The 13138-nt window shown below is 37.7% G+C and overlaps 1 protein-coding gene across 3 annotated transcripts in view; it reads left to right on the plus strand.

Annotated features, from left to right (window-relative positions):
* The window catches only part of PLEKHG1 (pleckstrin homology and RhoGEF domain containing G1), a 134658-nt gene that overhangs the window by 10812 nt on the left and 110708 nt on the right, over window positions 1-13138 (plus strand). For 2 of the 3 annotated variants that reach the window (XM_061988979.1, XM_061988980.1), the window contains exon 2: window positions 1319-1387. The gene's annotated coding sequence lies outside the window, so the exon portion shown is untranslated. Of the gene's footprint in view, window positions 1-1318; window positions 1398-13138 lie in introns of all 3 variants that reach the window. The other variant, XM_061988981.1, reaches the window with a different exon arrangement.

The raw sequence follows: 13138 nt of genomic DNA on the forward strand, positions 1-13138 counted from the left end.
ACGATAGCAAGATGGAATTGATTGTAATACTGTTCAAGTTGAAAGTAGAGCAATATTTTTTTAAATGGATTTTTGAAATATAAAATCTTGCCTGTTTATGATTTGGTTCCCCTCTACAAAATTAACTTGGATGCTCAGCAGGGACTCTATTTATTCTGGCGTTAAGAACAAGCATAGGATGGAGCTTCCTGGTCTCAAACTGGTGATGGTAAGAGGCCTCTGCAGTGTTCCTAGCCAGCTGAATGCCTGAGGTATTTTGCCATACAGGAAATCAATTGCAGCTGAATGTGCACTATTTCCACTCCAAGCATATAAACAGGCCTTATGGTGATATATAAAAAAAGTAAAAAGAAAAAAAATTAGAAATCCAGTCTTACATTCAATAGCTGCTTGAAAGTTCAGAGCAAGAACATTTGATGTTTGATTTCTGTGGATTCTTCACTATCACCTTTGTCTGAGTCCATAGCAGAGGAAGGAGAGATTAATTTATCTTGAGGTCCTCTAGAACAGGCAAACATAAAGCAATGGCTTAGAGAAATGAAATAATAAAGATGGTATCCTTGTTAAGTTCCTGGTTTATGTTCCAGCCAATGTTCTGAAGCTGGGAAGGTTTATAAATTTAGCTAAAGAAATGAATTCTTTCCTTCATTAAATCAAGAGTCCTGTGTTTTTTAGGCTTCAAGATAGAATAATAAATTTTGCTAGAAAAAGCGGCACCACAGCTGTATCTAAATAGCTGCTTTTTGTGAAGTGATAGACAAAACAATGTTTTCATTTGATATTCATACTTCTTTGACCTTGTGAAAATATCTAGATCAGGTGCAGATGTCAGAAAGTGACTGATGGCTTTGATTTGCTTTCATGTCATTTAGATACGTAGAAGTTTCCAGGCACTAAAGATAATTAAGTTTAAAATCAGCACTAATAGTTTCCAGAAAACACAGCCTAAAGCTTTTGGGGTTTAGAGCCTGGGAACCCAGCAGCACTTCCCTACTCTGACACAGACTTACAACACAACTGTAGACAAACTGTCTCATCTAGATTTTAAAAGATATCTAGGTAGGTGCTCTCAGAGGTGCTAAGACGCTTAATGGGATTTTTGGAATCACATTAGTGTCTAATTCCTATTAAGAACCTGACCCTTTAGCCTTCCAGAACTGCATTCAGCCCACGCTATGTTTTATTCAGCTACTCTTTAGGCAGAATGGGCAGACAGTAAAGCAAGTGTAGCTCAAAAGCCAGAAACTAGGGTGAATACAGCTCCCCTTTGAGTGCTCCTTTCCCTCTAATTCCATAATTTTTACCCTCTTTTCTGCAGAATGCCAGAGATTCAACAGAGGACAGGAAAAAGGACTCCGCTTTGCCTAACCTAACAGGGATTTATTTGGTGAGTGCAGGTACACTTCAAAAATTATTAACTTTTTTGTAGTTGTTAAAATAAGAGATTATGTATGCTTGTGCCTCTGGCTGAAGTGATTATTGTTGCTGTTCAGTGAACATACTTCAAGTTAACTATGGGACTGCTTGCTATGCAAATCCACAGTAGGTCGTTGTACTGTATAGGCTGGAAATGTTGGTTATCCAAGATGGTGGTTTCTCTCCATGTGCACACTGGTAGCATTTTATGCCAATTAAAACTTTGGATCATGTAAGCAGTTAGGGGAGGTTAAGTCTTCAGTTTTAGCACCCATTTCTGTAACTGAAACTTTGCTGAAGATCTGTAGCCAAAATTTTCTTTGGTTGCTTCATTCAGCTTCTGGAGGTAGAAACGATGCTTTCATGGAAACAATGGTCTCTCCATGAGGCTGGAGAAGTCTGGGATGTGTCCTCTCCTCAGGTTTCCTATGTTACTATATGTCATTTTGAGAAGAAGTTGATCTTTCATAATTTATGTTTTTAGGGGTTTAATTTTGTTCATGTACTCTCACTACATGAGAGTCTTGGGAAACCTGGGGTACTTGAGAGCAAAGGAGAAGCAGATTTAGATGCCATAGAAATGTAACTTGATTGTAGTAATTGGTTTCACTCGTTTGATCATCTGAAAGGAATTGATATTCCAGAAATCTTCACAATAGGACTATCAGATGACTCCACAGGAAATATTAAATAGGAGGAAGGCTGTAGGCAAGGTCTCTTTCTCTCTCCTCAGTCCTAGTGCCAACCCAAAAGAGTCTTTTCTTTTCTCTGAAGAAAGTGGGCATTCAGTGATGAGCTGTGTTGGTAACAGCACGGACAGTACTATTTGGGAAACCTTGACAACTTAGAAATAACCTACTTCCACTGCTAATGCTGAAGCCAGTGTAGCATGGATTAGTTTGAAACAATCATTTTTAAAAGTATGTTTTGTTAATTGCCACTCTGGCTTTTGTGACCTACAGAAGGAAAACTAATATGCCATATTAGAACAGTAATGAATACTGTTTATTATGTTACACTACTGATAGTGGGGCTTGTAATGGATTTATCTTTTTTTTTTAGTATATCTTGATGATCCAATTATGTTCAAATGTTTATAAAATTTGAGGAAGATGACAACTTTATGTAGGAACCAATGCTTTGAGATTGCATAACTTTGATAAACACTAGAAATATTGCATAGCATTCAGTTGAAACTTACATCCGACAAACATTAGTGAGATCTTATTTTCCTTTGAATCCAAGGGATAACAGTCTCTCTAAGTAGGAAAACCTTTTGTGGAAGCTGAGAGAGGAAAGACCAGAAATTCCTCTTTGGTATTTTCTAAAAATAGCAAGATTTGAATAAGATTGCATGGTTTAACATACATTAGAGAAAAATAATTTGTGTGACCTACTTTCAGTACACTAGTTGTGTTATTTGCTGATAGGTAATTACTGCCATATTTTTTCTTCCACAAATATGGAGGCCTGTACATTCCTGGGTTCCACATAGCAAGTAATTTTATTTATTTAGCTTGAAGTTTGTACACCAAATGCACACAAAGTATTTGCCTAGTGACCTTAGAAAATGAAGTACTTGCACAAATACTCCCTTCCTCCCTGATTTCCATTTCATTTCAAATGTGCTGCTTGGTCTTGGTTTTGAGTTGCAGTGATTTTAATGTGTTTTCACGATGAATAGAAAAGCTAAACCAGACTGTCAGGCTCAACATCTTTTCTGAAAGCTGGGATAACACGACTTGTGCATGTGTCCTGAGAGGCAGAGGATTTCCTAAGGATCCATAGCAGACAAGCCTTCACTGTGAAGCGCTTCAGAAAATTGTATCAACAAAACTGGAGTGTGTGGGAATGTATCAGCTAACAGGATAAAGCATTCAAGGACTAGATGAAGTGCATTTAGTAAGGAATTTGGTTTGTGGGAAAAAGGAAGAAACCTGAAATATGAGCAGTGGTGTTCTGTAAAAAGAATAGATTAGTGGTTTTGGCAGATACAGCTTTGAGGGACTAATGTCTACCAAATAATCACTAGTAATTTTGCTACATTTGATTCATGTGCCGGACTTAAATTGGGACGTTTTATGGACACTTTCATTGGGAAAAACTTTAGAGGGTGGTGGGGGAAGCATTTTATGAAATTTGTTTGTATTTTGCTGTTATCTATTTGACTTTTAAAACTAGACAACATAGGTATATTCGTTTCAATAAGTTGGTCTTTCAAATACATTAATCTTGGGAAAGAATGAAAATGGTCTTCAGGAACTCCTAAAATCATGACATAGGTTGTAGCAGAGAAAGAAACATCAGTTCAATGTTCTTTGGTCTTAACAATTCAGGATGAGACTTAATATACAGTGTGTTTATGCTAAAATTCAATACACAAAAAATTCCTCGAGGATCTATGCATCACTGAATGCTTTGTTTAGGCAGTGTCTTTAATGGTATGAGGGCTTGCAAATCTGTATGTGGGTGGAGAGGAATGATGCATGCCCACGTGTGAGCTTTTCTGTAAGACGGTTCTATTTTTGGTATGCAACGGAGCAGAAGTATAGGGCAAAAATAGGGGTTCAGTTGCGATGTGGAGACCTGTAAAAGCTTTCCTGCTATGGGAAGCACCTACCGAGTTCTTAGAATAGTTGCGTTAGTATTCATGGGAATATTCAGGATTTAATTTAGCATTATAGATGAAGGCTTAATGTCTTAATAAAGGCTATCAATTTTTAATAAGTTTCCCCCAAACCCTTTGTACCTAATTGCAGTCAGACTGAAACATACACAATATAAAGTGCATCTTTAGGATTTTCTGTTGTTGGCAATTTTATGAAAGCTCTAATTCTGCTTCAGAGTGATCAAGCTGACCAGTGAACATAACCTCTAACAGAAGGATACACATATCTGACTAGGTCTTAAAAATATTAATCCACATAATTTATGCCTGTGACATATTGAAAGTCTAAACATTTAGTACTTTTGGACTAACAGTTTTTTAAAAAATTGGGTTAACTATTTGAAAAAAGGCTTTGTTGATTGATAAAACAGATTTTCCAGATGCTGCTCTTGTCAGTTCACATACTTGGGTTTTTCTGCTTTAAAAAAAGATTAAATGAATTGTCTGGACAAATTCAGGAATCATATAATTAGAATTTTGTGTAATCTATAGACAAAGTGATTTCTTTTTTTAAACATTTGTATATGAAGATGTCGAATAAAAATTCTTCTCTTTATTAAAAAAAAAACAAGACAAGCTCACACCCCTTTATCTTCCCCCCATGCTTGCTCAGAGTGGCAGTCTTTTCCCACTTCCATATGCTATTGTTACAGTCAAATGACCAAGGAAAAGTGTATGCTTCCTTTTGTGTCCAGTAGATAGGGATTCTTAATTGATGACTGCTGCTTTCTTTCTGACAGAAAGGAAATGAATGGGCAGTAGTGATTATAGCACATCTGTTGTTTTCTGCTGAGCATCCTGTACAGCAGTGAAACTGTCTTGAAGACTACTTCCCCGCTGCCCCCCACCACCCCCCTGCCTGACCTCCCCTGTTCAGGACTAATTAATAGAGGAGGTGTGGGTGATATGTGACAGTATTGTTCCTTTATCACAGCTGTAGCCAGAGCAGAATAATAAATTGCACACAGGAACAAAATGACTTGTTTGTGTTTTCCAAATAAGTGTATTTAAAAAAAAAATCTTGTGAAGCCTTCAGGGATAATACTGCATTTTGATTGCATGATGTAGGTAATGAGTCCTGTCTTCTTGGTATAGTCACTGCGCTGTAGCCGTAACACTCCAAAATCATGCTGAAAAATGTTTCCTCTGAGGAAGCAGAGTAGGGCTTATATCAATAGCAAACATTCATGCAGATTTCACTGCAATTTCTAGGATGCAGTGCCTAAGTCTGTGATACTGTTGTTCATCTGCTTGAGCATATTCTACTTGTATTGCAGCATAACTGGGGAATGCTGAGGAAAGCATGGGAGAGCTCTGTAGTGTGTTCCTGCCTTCCTGGAGTGGAGCTGGGGACAAAGCCAGGAGAAGTTCCTTACCTGGCTTTACAGACTGCAGAGAGGGAAGTGTTGGGGACAGGTGGATGATGAAGTATAGGATAGGGTCTTGGGAGTTGAAGGTGGGGAGGATGGATTCCTGGGGAAACAGTTGAGAGACCAGTAAAGCAGCTGGGTGTAATAGATAACGGATGGTAGTGGATGTATCACTGCTTGTCCTCTGCATCACATCAGCCACAATTTTTCTACCTTTTTTTTTTTCTTTCTGACTTCTGTGTTATAAACAAGTGAATGAAAGTGGGATGCGCTCTGTGCAAACTGGTTAACTAAGTTAGCACACTGGGTAGTGCCCTCTTTGTTGGGATTTTCTGATGTATCAGATGAAATGAAACAGAGTGTACCCTCAGCAAGTTGGCTGATGACACCAAACTGGGAGGACTGGCTGAATCCCCAGAAGGCTGTGCTGCCATTCAGTGGGATCTCAACCAGCTTGAGAGTTGGGCAGAGAGGAACCTCATGAGGTTCAACAAGGACAAGTGCAGAGTCCTGCATCTGGGAAGGAACAACCCCATGCACCAGTACAGGCTGGGGATTGACCTGCTGGAGAGCAGCTCTGCAGAGAGGGACCTGGGAGTCCTGGTTGGTAATAAACTAACCATGAGCCAGCAATGTGCCCTCGTGCCCAAGAAGGCCAATGGCATCCTAGGATGCATCAAGAAGAGTGTGGCCAGCAGGTCAAGGGAGGTTCTTCTCCCCCTCTACTCTGTGCTGGTGAGGCCTCATCTGGAGTCCTGTGTCCAGTTCTGGGCTCCCCAGCTCAAGAGGGACAGAGAACTTCTGGAGAGAGTCCAGCACAGGGCCACCAAGATGATCAGGGGTATGGAACATCTTTTATGTGAGGAAAGGCTGTGGGAACTGGGGCTGTTTAGTCTGGAGAAGAGATGACTGAGGGGTGATCTTATTAACACTTACAAATATCTAAAGAGTGGGTGTCAGGAGGTTGGGACATTCCTCTTTTCTATAGTATCTAGCAACAGGACAAGGGGTAATGGGATGAAGCTGGAACACAAAAAGTTCCACTTAAATATAAGAAAAAACTATTTCACTGTGAGGGTGAGGGAGCCCTGGCACAGGCTGCCCAAAGGGGTTGTGGAGTCTCCTTCCTTGGAGGTCTTCAAAACTTGCCTGGACATGTTCCTATGTGACCTTATCTAGGTGAACCTGCTTCTGCAGGGGGGTTGGACTGGATGATCTCTAAAGGTACCTTCCAACCCTACCATCCTATGATTCTGTGAAATTGTGTTTTTTTCATCCCTTTCTTGTTGTTTGCTATCCCAAGAGCTGCTCAGTCCAAGCTCTCTTCAGAGGATTCCCATCACTTAACAAAGGAGGTGTTGAGATGTGCAACTTCATATCCATAAGATGCTGTTTAGCTGGAAGCCTACAACCTTCCTTAAACTAAACAGGTTTTTCAAATAACAGATGCACATGGCCACTCCAGATGGAAAAAGTCAGCAAGAATATACTGTGCTGTAGGTGAAAATAAACATAGCTGAATAAAAAATTTATAGTAGCATAAATGAATCATGGTGCAATTTATGTCCCAGTGATACATACGCTTTTATGATGTTGGCAAAATGGGCGTCAAAACTGTGACCCTTCCTCCCTCACTGTTTGCAGACAACGTAATCAACTGTGTAATAATCCAGCATAGATAAGGTTAAACTCCTGTCATTGCTACTTATCAAACTCCAGAAAATGGCAAAACAGGTGCCATAAACCTAATTTTAACTTGGATATGTTTTTACCCTTCTTTCTAGTGGCAAACCTGTTCTTTTTCTTCTTTTTTTTTTTTTCTGATAGACTTGTCTAGGGGTAAATTAAGCAACTAAATAATCATTTTGTTTTGAGTGAGATGCACAGACACCATGTTCATGCCTCCAAAGCCTCATTGAATTTCAGACTTATCTTACATCTCTTGGCATTATGTTGTAGCTAAATATTAGTCATGGCACCAGCCAAGTAATACAGGAAAACTCTATGGAATCACTTGAAATCTGTTTGCCTAACTCTTTGTAAATTCCTTTTTATGGATCTCTTAATGAGTTATAACTTTTAAGAAAGATGGTGAATTGTTAGTTGAAGATTTTTGCAATTCTAAACACTACATTGATGTATTATTCTACACCTCTTGCATAACTCATGAGAAACACTTGAATACTTGTGTGACTTAATGTATTAAAATTGCTACATAGAAGGTTGCTAAAATGTTTTTATTATGGAATCCTGACTTTGTGAACAGATGTGGCTGCTTTCTTCTGAAGCTGAAGATGCAATACCTGACTTAGAGCAGCAATGTGCATTGTATTACAAAATTTTGTAATAAAAGAGAGCTCTTTGAATAGTGATGCATTGATGGCTATACACACAAACCAAAATCCTATTGGAACTGGAAAAATATTTGTCTGTTGAGGCACATATTCATTAAAGCATGATACATATCTGTTCAGTAAAACAAACTTAAGCAAGAACTTCAACCCCTAAAAGAAAGATTAGCTACTGCTTTTATCAGCATGGACATTGCTTTGAAGTTACTAAACATCTGCTTTCCTTCTGGGAGAATTATGTTCTGTCCACTTGACCCTTTGTAAAAGTAAATATTTGTATTAGTTACTTCATGTAGGAATTTAAAAAAATATTTAATACATACCCCCACCCCCTCGTTGGATACTTAGCTTCAGTTGCAGGAACACAGTACATCATATGCCATTTTACTCTCCATTCATAAGTTTTTTTTGTAACTAAAAATGATACCAGTAAAGAATTTTTTAGGAGACATACCTATGATTGTACTTTTTAAAATAAAATATTCCTCATTTTCCCTTGCTCCTTTGTCACCGCTAAAAGTGTGTTTGGAACCACCACAGACATTTCAGCCCTAACTTCTTTCCTTCACCTATGGCTGTAAACTGTGCTTCAAGGATAAATCCAGCCTGGATTATATTTATTTAATACATAACTCAGATGTGTGAAGTTACTTAGTAAAGATAGTTGTATATTTTGTAGTTGGGTATCAGAATCTTCTGTGGTCAAATGGAGGTTAAAGATGATTGAAGATAGAGCTCCTAATCTTCTTTTCAATGTAGAATAGACTTTAAAATCATAAATGTTACATTTGTTTCTGCCATTATGGAAATAGATTAATTAGGAAAAATACCCTCCATACATACAGGTTTAAACACTATGTTACTTGTTTTATGCCAGTATGAGAATGAGTAGCTGTCTTTTAAAATACACAGTGTAGCCTTTGATGTAAGGAAAGGCTTTATTAAATGACTTATGAATATTACACTTAAGAACTGATTTTAAAAGTGAAGCCAGTTAGGAATTTTTCAGCTGAAGATATTTTGTTTGAAAATAGTTATTTATTGTGAACAGAGCATTTCATACAACAGATAGATTTAATAAATCTATTGGCAAGAGAAGTTTTTGAGATACAGGATTGTAAGAAAATGTGGTTCAGTCCCACAGAAACATAACAGCATAATTTAAATCTGAAGTGAATACTGTCTTTCTGGAAAGTTCTGTCTCTCTGTTTGGGGTTTTTTAAAATTATTTTTATTTTTATTTGGATTACAGTTACAGTTATTCAACAGTCTCTACCTCTGGTTCACAAAGAACATGAATATTTTCAAAATTCTACTTTTTAATTTTCCATAAGCTGGATAGATAGCTTGCTAGTTGCTTTCTCTGTGCTAATGTTCATTTTTGCAAATTGTTCCTATGGAAAAAGTTCTTCTGTTATTTCAATGCAGTCTGACAAATATCAGACACGATGTGACTCAAGTCATGACAAATAATCCCTTCTTTTTGTTTTCCATTTGACATGTGTTAAAAGTCTTATTGATTCATAATAATGCAGTTAAGTTCTACTCCAAATTACTATGAATTGGATTTTTCACCTTTATTATTATTATTATTATTACTACTACTATTATTATTATTCTAAATTGTATTGCTTATGTAATAGGTACCAGAACTGCCTTTCTCTTTGTTGGATGTGCCTATGTTGAGGGTTTATTAATCTTCAGGGTGAAGTGAAGCATTTCAAAAAACTATGTGCCACTTAGTCTCAGAGTAGACAGCTTTTCATCAACTGGGTTGCAGGATAATTAAGGTCATTTATGCCAGATTGGTCTAGAATCTAAAGAAAAAGTAGAGAGTTTTCTGTGTTTATCTTGGGAACAGGTCCATAGTTTTAAAATTTGCCTCATACACCAATATTTATGGGAAATAACACATTATAAACAGCACATTATAATTAAAAAATGCTCTGAAGCACATCTGGAGTTATTAATTTGGCCAGGACAATGAGTTCTTTATGAATTAGGGCTAACCCATTGAAATGATTATGCTCCTGAATTAATGATGATGGTGGGTGGGGAGTTTGGAGTAATGACCATCTGCTGAGTTGTTAATGGCTAGCAGACTTAGAGATGCAGTGATGCGTGTGGTAACGTGCGTGCACTAACTTAAACATCTATATTGTTACTATGCAGAGAACAAGGCAATAAAAACTGGATGAAACTATACAATTCAGATAGTTTTATATCTGTATGTGTGTGAGAGAGGACTATTTACCATTCAGTATTGTTTTTTGTTTCCCAGTTTTTCTCTGTTCCTGAGAACAGCTTGGTTTGATTCCCCCATCCCCCAGGAGACATGAGAATCAAAAAACCCAAATGCTTTTTACTCTGGGGACTGGAGGAGCCCCACACAAGTGCTGTTGTCCTTCATCTGTTGTAGTGCAACAGAGCATGCATGATAATCAGATGAATCCCCAGCTCTTCATCCCCCTTGCTACTCATTCCACATACCTACGTTGCAACCCAAGATGCAATTTAAATGGCTGAAACAGTAGTTCTTATAAGCTGTTTTACAGCCTTTCAACACTGAGAGCAGCATACATTTACCTTGGTATTGTAAAATCATTTTTTGTCTTATATGTAACCTTATCAGATGTTAAGATATAGATACTTGAGTAAATTCTGTAGTGTAAATAACTGTATAATTGATGGAGGCATGAAATTCCTCTGAATGAGTGTTTTCCTTCCCCAGTTGCTTGGGTATTGAACTTCAAGGTGAGTGACATGAGCCAGCTGCATGCTTGCTGGAACTGAGATTAGTAGATAGGGATTTTCCTTAAATGAATTCGTCCTACTGGTACAAAAATGCATACATCATTCTATGCACGTGGAAATTATAATGTAAATGTATTTATAAGTAGGCATATCACAATCTCAAGGGCAGGAAGGGACCTCAAAAGATCATCTAGTCCAAACCCCATGCCATAGCAGGACCACCTAGGTCATACAGAAACTCATGGAACTCATCCAGGTGGGTTTTGAATGTCCCTACAGAAGAAGACTCCACAGCCCATCTGGGCAGCCTGTTCCAGTGCTCCATCACCCTCACAGTGAAGAAATTCTTCCTTGTGTTTCTTCGGAACCTTATGTTCCAGCTTGTACTCATTTCCCCTTGTCCTCTCATTGGCCACCACTGAGAAAAGCCTGGCTCCATCCTCCTGACACTCACCCTTTACATGTTTGTAAACATTAATGAGGTCACCCCTCAGTCTCCTGTTCTCCAAGCTAAAGAGCCCCAGCTCCCTCAGCATAATGCAAATATTTTAATATCTCTTTAGAATCATACTTCCTGGCATTGATCTTAATCACTAAAAGGAAATGAAACAGTTTGCCTTGGTGATTTTTATATGTTAATCGGGTGTTGCAAAGCTATATTTCTAAAGATGCTCTTCATGGTGAATGCCTTGAGGATGCAGGTGTCCATGATGGTTTGTTATGATAGCATAAACTAAAGGGTGGAAGCCTTCAAAAGTGGGTTTCATAACCTATATATAGCATTAGTGCTTAACTCATGCTGTTTGGGTATAGAGTTTTCACTGCAGTCTACAACAGCAGGCTTACACTTAGGAATACATGGAGTGCAGCTTTTTTGGGGCAGGTGTGAGCAGCCCAGAGGAAAAGTGGGATGTAAAACACTGCTTGATAATCAGACACCGGGGAATCTGTATGCCATCTCCTTCCAGTTCTGAATACATAATGTGTTGTAGTGTTCTTCCTAATGTGTCTTTTTTTTTGTTGTAGTTAATTTTTATTGAAAGGTTGAAAACCTTTATTTCTCATGATACCCTCTCATAATCTTGCCGAATAAGCACTCTTCTGCATCAAAGTAGATCTTTGATGGCGTCAGAAGAAAGAGCAAAACTGCAATAAAAGCCCACAAAACATGTATGTGGTTGAAATGAACTTTATTATCTATTTCAATTTTAATACATACTTAAATTGGAAAAGGAAAACTATGTTTTTTGTAATTACTTTTCCGGAAAGTGGAGCAGTTCACTTTTTTAGAGGAATATGCCGAATCTTTGGCTTCAGAGATTTGTAGCTGGTAGTTACAGGTAATCTGGTTTTACTAGTAATTTGTGTAACAAACTAATTAATCAAATATTTGAGTTTATGTGTAAATTTTGCTGGGAAAAAACTTTGGGAAAAGACAAAATACTTTTAGACACGTTATAAAAAGAGATGTTAATTTCACACTCCAGGGCTTACAGAATCTAAGCCGAGTTCCTTGGTTTTGTTTATTTTTTTCCCATTTCTATTTTGCAAATAAAAGCAAATAATAAGAATGAATTGACAGAGGGACCAAATGGGTACATGTTTTAAAATAGATTACACTTTTGTTATGTGTAGTTACTTTTGTTACATGTACTGTCAAAACTTTCAAACGTAACAGATAATTTTTTAGTTGAGTGATTACTTCAACCTACACTGTAGTTATTTTTGTTAAGTATGCTGGGTTCCTGTTTTACACAAATTAGGATAGATACTTTAATGACTAACTAGTTTTGGAAAATTTGACCTTTGTCTCATAATGATTGTGATTCATTGCAGCTTCTTCCCAAATTTTAATGGCTTTTGCTTAAACTGTACTTGAAATGGATTTAAAAAGAAAACCCTAAACCCCCTAAAAGCCCCTAAACCACAATCTCCCCCCTGCCATTAAGGATCTGCTTTACATTTCATCCTGGCATTAGCTTGCTAGTGTCACATGAATGCCTAGACTTCAGACTTCTCTAGAACAGCTGTAAGAGGATTTCTTTTTCTACAAGAGATCTGAGCAACCAGTTCTGAACTCTCTTTGTGGGACACCTCTTGCTCTGACAAAGCTGAAGAAGACATCCACCAGTTGTTGGGCTACACAGGATCTGAGATGTTGCAGAGAAAGGTGTCCACAGATAGAGACAGAAAATAATCATAGAATCATAGAATGGTAGGGGTTGGAAGGGACCTTTAAAGATCATCTAGTCCAACTCCCCTGCAGAAGCAGGTTCACCTAGATAAGGGAAGAGTAGTTTGGTTGAATGTAGTTATACTTTCTGCTCTTCACAGAGTGTGACTGTCTTTTTTTTTCTTTTTTTTCCCCGCCTGTTCTGCTTTTTATGCCAGTGTGTGTACATCTGTCTTTGTCTCTCCATTCAGAATTCTTTAAGTCTTTGGAGTTCATAATGAAATTCAATTAAGAGAAAAATGCTGTAAACTACATTTTAGTAAACACAGATGGCCTGAGATGAGTTGTATAAGGTTGTATCTGTATTAAATTCAGATGAGCCTAAGAATGTTGCCAGGCCTGGAAG

This window comes from Colius striatus, chromosome 2 (assembly GCF_028858725.1).
Source record: "Colius striatus isolate bColStr4 chromosome 2, bColStr4.1.hap1, whole genome shotgun sequence".
Taxonomy (NCBI): Eukaryota; Metazoa; Chordata; class Aves; order Coliiformes; family Coliidae; genus Colius; species Colius striatus.